Genomic DNA, 6,807 nt, shown 5'->3' with positions numbered 1-6,807 from the left:
TCATCTATCTATGGTTCTATCAGATATCATCCACCTCTCTCTACCATCTATCTATCGTTCGATCAGCTATCTATTATCTCTCTCTATCTATCATATATCTCACTGTATCATTTATCTATCATCTATCTCTTGCTATCATCTATCTACGGTTCTATCTATCATCTATCTCTGTATCATATATCTATCATCTATCTATGGTTCTATTGATCAGATATCTATTATCTATCTCTATATGTCATCTCTCTATCTCTATCGTCTATCTATGGTTCTATCTATCAGCTATATATCATCTATCTCTATCTATCTTCTATACAGGCATACCCCACATTAACATACGCAATGGGTCCAGGGCATGTATGTAAAGCGAAAATGTACTTAAAGTGAAGCACTACCTTTTTCCCCTTATTGATGCATGTACTGTACGGCAATCGTCCTATACGTGCATAACTGATGTTAATAACGCATTTGTAACAGGCTCTATAGTCTCCCCGCTTGCGCACAGCTTCGGTACAGGTAGCGAGCCGGTATTGCTGTTCAGGACGTGCTGACTGGCGCATGCGTGAGCTGCCGTTTGCCTATTGGGCGATATGTACTTACTCGCGAGTGTACTTAAAGTGAGTGTCCTTAAACCGGGGTATGCCTGTATATCATCTATCTCTATCTATCTTCTATTTCTCCCTATAATTTATCTATCATCTATCTATATTTTATTTATCTGTATCTATCATTATCTGGTTCTATAGCTAGTTGGTCTTTTCTCGGTGTTACTAAGGCTGCGGCCACGCTGCCGCTGAGCGCGCTCATGCTTAAGAGTGGTGATGTCACCAACTCTCCAAGCATAAGCGCAGGGTGTCCTGCATAATTTTGCAAGCGCGAGCGGGGGGCACGTATCGGGGCTATATCTGTGTGTGCGAGTGTGTGTGTGCAGGGCCGCCAACAGAAATCATGGGGCAAAGGACAAATGAAAGGAGCAGGGCCGTCCCCCCGAACCCATAGCGCACCTACCACAAAAAAAAATTGTAGCATGCAACTTTTACTTAACTGTTTTCTTCTTATTGTAATACGGGGAAAAAAGATTACAATGCAATGTGTTTATTTTAATATCTTCAACAAAAGACAAAGATATCCAATGTGACAAAAGGCCTGGGGGGGATTCAGTATGGGCCTGGGGGGGGGGGGGTAGTTAAGCATGGGCCTGGGGGGAGGGGGTTAAGTATGGGCCTGGGGGAGTTAAGTATGGGGCGGGGGGGGGGTTAAGTATGAGTGGGTGACTGACTGCCGAGGTGGGTGCCTGCGTGGGTGGGTGACTGACTGACTGCCTGGGTGGGCAACTGACTGACTGGGTGGGTGACTGGGTGACTGACTTTTGGTGACTGGGTGGGTGACTGAGTGACTGCCTGAGTGGGTGACTGAGTGACTGCCTTGGGTAGGTGACTGAGTGACTGCCTGGGTTGGTGAGTGACTGCCTGGGTGGGTGACTGCGTGACTGCCTAGGTGGCTGACTGAGTGACTGCCTGGGTGGGTGACTGACTGCCTGGGTGGGTGACTGATCTTGACCGGGTGGGTGCTGCTTCCTGCTACCCTGCCACCCAGACGCGCTTCCTCCCTTGCCCCTGATCCCTGCGGCTGCTGCCAGGGGTGAGAGGTAAGCTTGGGGGGGGGGTTGTGGGAGAGTGGTTTGGGGGGCATGGGAGGGGTTGGGGGAGGTTTGGGGGGCACAGGAGGCAGGCTGGGGGGTGCGGGAGGCAGGCTGAGGGGGGGGGGCGAGACTGGCGGGCTAATTCCCATGGAATCATTTCCTCCCCCCCCCGGCCCCCGGTACCTGCGGCTGCCTCTCAGGGCAGACCCCCCATGTTGGCAGCCATGTGTGGCTGTGTGTGTGTGACTGTGTGCTGTGTGCTTTGTGCATTGACTGCTACTGAGCGCGCTTCAAAATCAATTTTCTTTGTCTCCCCAAGCACCGAGCTTTGGAGAGTGTACGTGCCCGTGCACGAGCGCGCGTGTGCCGCATGAGCGGGGCCGTGCAGATTCAGATTCACTGAAGTAAACCTGCCACGCGCACTCAGCGGCAGCGTGGACGCAGCCTAAGTTAGTATATATCATTAAACCTCCAGTTATCTGTGTGTTGCTGTAACTGACCATTATGTGGCTTGGAATACTATTTGCTTGAAATGTGCTTTATCAGTAATAAAGAAAACCATGAGAAACCAAACAAAATAAAAAGATCAGTAATTGAATTATTTATTATTTTGGATTTCTTAAAAAAAAATATGGACATAAATGGGTTTATTCTTTGGGAATGGCATCAGAATACAAACAATACTATAAATGCATTTTGATAGGGGTCTAAGTTAAAAGGAAATCAGGTGAGTTATTCACATATCCCAGGCAGTCCATGGATCTCTCTTCTATGGCAAATAGATGGCAGACTATCAAGCAGGTACATTTATTAACAAAAAGCAATCCAGGCAATATTATACATGTTGTTTTTTTTTTTTTTTTTTATGAAATCATAGAAAATACTTGTTAACTTTTTTTTATTTTTTTATTTCAACTCTCAATGCCATTTTTAAGGAGTTTTAATATACTGAGCATCCTTTGCTTTCTATAGCAGGTTTTAGCATGTGTGCAAGATATTTGCAACACTTTCCTGTCTGTGATAATTTGTTGCCAATGTTCCCAGCAGTTTGAGCTGCAAACTGTAACAATAGATAATGTTACCTTAGTAATACAAGAATAAATTTTAGCTGCTGACTTACACTGACTGAAGGATTGATTTGAAACTGAAAGGCAGCCATTTAATAAACCCTGGGAAACAGGATGGTGCTGATCTATCGGCAGCTTGGGCAATTAGTTTTATATAAAGTTAATCAAATGCTGCATATATTAAAACAAACAAGAAAAAAATATATATTTTTAAGCTGCTAATATTGCTTCTGTAAGGGTGTTTTGATAGAACATGCAGTGAAACAGTCCTGGTTTTCTATCTCACAATTCAATGGTAAATGCATGTTGTATTATAAGGAATTAGAATTTTAAAACTATCTTCTGCTCCAAATATGATTCTACAGACAACAGGTTTTTCTTGGCTAATTGAATCTGTTGCACACCTTTATGCACCAACATACTACAAATGAAACTATTTTTTAGTAAAAGCCTATTTTAAATACTGAGCTGGGATGAAGTAGCCCCTGCAGTATTAATCAACAGGCTATGTCTTGTTTTAAGCCATTGTAGGATACCTGTGTTTTACTTCATTTTATTGTAATGTTTTAGTATACAGTAGTGCCATTCCTGGCAATTAAAGCTTACACTTTCACCTAGACAGACAGCTAGTTTTTTGATACTTCTGACCGTTTAGATTAGTGGCTCCCAATTTGAGTCCTCAAGAGCCCCCAAGTAATCAGGTTTTAAGGATATCCCTGCTTGAGCACATGTGGCTTAAACAGTGGCTCAGTGATGAACCACCATTGTGAAAGCAGGGGGATAGCCATCAAATATGACATGTTGGGGGTTCTTGAGGTCTGGAGTTGGGAACCAGTGTTAGATTATAACTGATGATAACCTAACTCCCATAGTCCATATGGTTTGACTACTGATTGTTTGGGGTAGTTCTGCAGTTCATTTAAGGGTGCTGTTGACTCCTACGGCAGACTTTGCCCTTTGAAGTCCCTCCCTTCCTCCTTAGGTTTCTAATTTGGGCTGGTTAAGAAATCCGATCAAGGGAAATCCAGTTGCATTGGATTACACCTCACAGAGGTGAAGTCAAGTTTGATAGCACACATGGGGGATTACAGTCTGCTCTCCGCAGAGGGACATTAAAACATTTCCAATCAGATACCCAACAGGAAAGAACTCCAGTGACATTGGATGGAAGATGCTAAGTTTTGGGATCTTTGACAGTGAGTCTGACTTGGAAAACAAGCATGGTCTAAAAAAACAAGTGCATTTCTGAGAACCACATGTGGGACTTGCAGTGAAATGAAAGCACTTGCCATGCAATATCCTCTTCCTTTTGCACATCATAGATTTACACATATTGGTCCAAAATAATATAACGTCAGGAAAAAAAACCCTCAGAATTGACTCCTCTATATACAGTGAACATGTCACACTGATCAGAACTGAGTTATGAAGTTGAGACTGAATTGTGATCATGATGGTTATAGAATGGTGTGTGACACTGGCATTTTTAGATGCTGCAAATTCAACCAACACTGGAGGAGTATTGGAAAGAACACAGGCTTTAAAGTAGGTAAAACCAGTTCAAATTCCAGTGTCAGCTCCTTGTGACCTTGGAGAAATCACTTTATCTTCCCATGCCTAAGGCACCAACATTAGATTGTGAGTTCTACAGAACAGGGACTCATTCACTATTCAATAATTAAAAAAAAAACACCGGGGGCACTTCTATTTCAAATAAAGTTGATGTTTATTAACTAAGGTAATAAACAATTAATGAAAGTGAAATAGTGTTAAAATAATGACACACTTATAATTGTAAGAGTGATATAAAGGGTAAAAAAAATACTGGATTCGCTGCCCAAACACCCAAAGGAATTGTTGTCGTAGTTCTTAGGGGAAATTGTTCGTGTAGTGGGGAGCGCAGAATCACGCCAGAATTAAAAAAGACAAAGTTCAATATAACCAAACTAAATGAAGATGGGCTTCCCTTGTGATCTTATGATACCAAAACTCACATGGCCTTAAAGAATATCTGGCAGTGATAAACTCAATGGGTTAACTCCAAGGATCCTTCCAAAACGGGCTCCTTTTTATCCATGCCTTCCGACTCAGATACGGTTGGATATGTGTGGAACGGAATTCCAACTATCCCGGGACAGAAGATAACACACAATAGTGTAGATGGTTTTTTTTACATTTATACGGCATATGCAAGATTAAAAAGTGAACACTTGCATGTTAAAAGGTCTTTACAGCTTTAGCAAAACAATTGGAGGGAGAAGAGCTCCGACTGCAACCAGCGCAGCCCCTCCGAGATCGATCTCACCGCTGCTGTGTCCAGACCCTAATCCGGCTCTCACTCGGCCTCATTCCAGGACTCCTGGAGTTAACCCATTGAGTTTATCACTGCCTGATATTCTTTGGGCCATGTGAGTTTTGGCATCAAAAGATCACTATTTAACAAACTCAGTTATTGACGATGCAAAATTGGTTGGCAAAGTCATGCTAGTTGACACGGTTTAAATCTTGCATATTGAATAAGAAATCGGGTAGAAAAAATGTTGCATGGTGGAGAATGATGATTGTATGGCATTGTCGCACGATTTGCTGCAATACCAGGTGGATGCATGTTATTCTATGCAATGCCTCAGTAACCATTTAGTAACCCAGGTTAATCCATCCCCCCCACACACCTCTCACCCAGGGCACCTAACCTCATATTCACCTTTGGCTAATAGGCTAGTTAGGCATTCTTATAGAGGGGGTGTGGTGGGAGTAGAGGAAAGGTAGGTGATGGGGGTAGCTGCACCAGGGAGGGGAGCTCAGCCCCCTGGGTGGGGTTAACACTTTGTTTGCCTCAACATGGTCATAACTAGCCTCTAAGGCATGCAAGTGGTAGTTAGTTAGGCCAGGGTGGAGTGTTCAGAATAAACAAATTGGTTGCCGTAGAGGTCATGATGAAGACATCCATGACCCTTGTGTTTAAGAAGGAGTTAATCATTCAAAGCTTTCATCTCACATAACTGAAAATATGATACGGTATGTAGAATTTAGGAAAATTATTTCTAATAGCCTATTAACCATGTATGTGAGGTGTGTTCACAGGCATCTCTACTCCATATCAAAAGGCCTAATTTGCCTATCTGAGGGAGACGAGATTTATGGCCGTGCTTTCCCGGGAAGATCTGCAAAATTGCAGCTTATTGAATAGGTCGGGGAAATGAAATGTGCCACATTTTGACCTATTTATTGCTAATTTGTGCAGAACACATGGAACTGCCCAGCTAGAAACAGATTACTCCCCAAAAAGCCTCTTGGACATGTGATAAGTGCTTGTTAATTATGCCGAGATGTACATCTGAGCAGCAAAAGCATACACCGTCAGCACTATATAAGAATATATATATTATATATATATACATACATTTTATTTTCTTAAAGCAGCAATCCTCCCTGTTCATTTTTTTTAACCCCTTGTCTTTTATAAGATGGAAACCAGAGAGTCCTGCAGAGCTGAACTGCATTCATTTCAGCTCGGTTACCGAGACACTAACCGGTGAATTTACCGGTAACTCTGCCCCTCCAGGGGAAACAAAATGGGCGTTCAAATCTCCCACGTTACACGGACCAACAGAAAGTGACAACGTCATCAATTGCAGCTTCCTGTTGGACGGCCATGTAAAACCCCTGAAGAAACCAGGAAGTGATTAACTTCACAGCCAAGTATCTCAGAAAAAAGAAGAAAAGGAAAGCGCACAACTCATAGTGTAACAAGTAAATATATATATATATATTAGTCAAATGGTGAGGGTGGGTAACGCACGTACAAAATCAAAGATAATTAAGGACATGTCATGCATTAACCAGCATAATACCGCAGCCAAGCAGGGAACCCCGCAGGAAAGGGCTATCTTCAATCACTGAGTCCGGTGAAGAATGGATCCCTTCTCTCCGGGTAGTAAATCAGTGAACCACGTCCAGGTTCCAGCCGGTGACAGGCTCACAGGTGAGTGTGTAGTTGAAATGCCAATATCCGGTACCGACCGCGGGACAAATAGCAACTCAACAGGGCTGATTTAGATCATATCCTCCATGCATCCGTTTCCATGCTATGTCGGGAGC

At 43.0% G+C, this 6,807-nt stretch overlaps 1 protein-coding gene across 1 annotated transcript in view; it reads left to right on the top strand.

The window, feature by feature from the left end:
• Nucleotides 1–6,381: 6,381 nt before the first annotated feature.
• Nucleotides 6,382–6,807, top strand: part of IRF6 (interferon regulatory factor 6) — a 52,925-nt gene continuing 52,499 nt past the window's right edge. Inside the window, exon 1 of the mRNA XM_075615251.1 lies at nucleotides 6,382–6,691. The gene's annotated coding sequence lies outside the window, so the exon portion shown is untranslated. The remainder of the gene's footprint in view (nucleotides 6,692–6,807) is intronic.

The sequence above is a fragment of the Ascaphus truei genome, chromosome 9, assembly GCF_040206685.1.
Source record: "Ascaphus truei isolate aAscTru1 chromosome 9, aAscTru1.hap1, whole genome shotgun sequence".
Lineage (NCBI taxonomy): Eukaryota > Metazoa > Chordata > Amphibia > Anura > Ascaphidae > Ascaphus > Ascaphus truei.
Note: the sequence above shows the minus strand (reverse complement) of the source record. Positions and strands in the feature narration are given on the sequence as shown.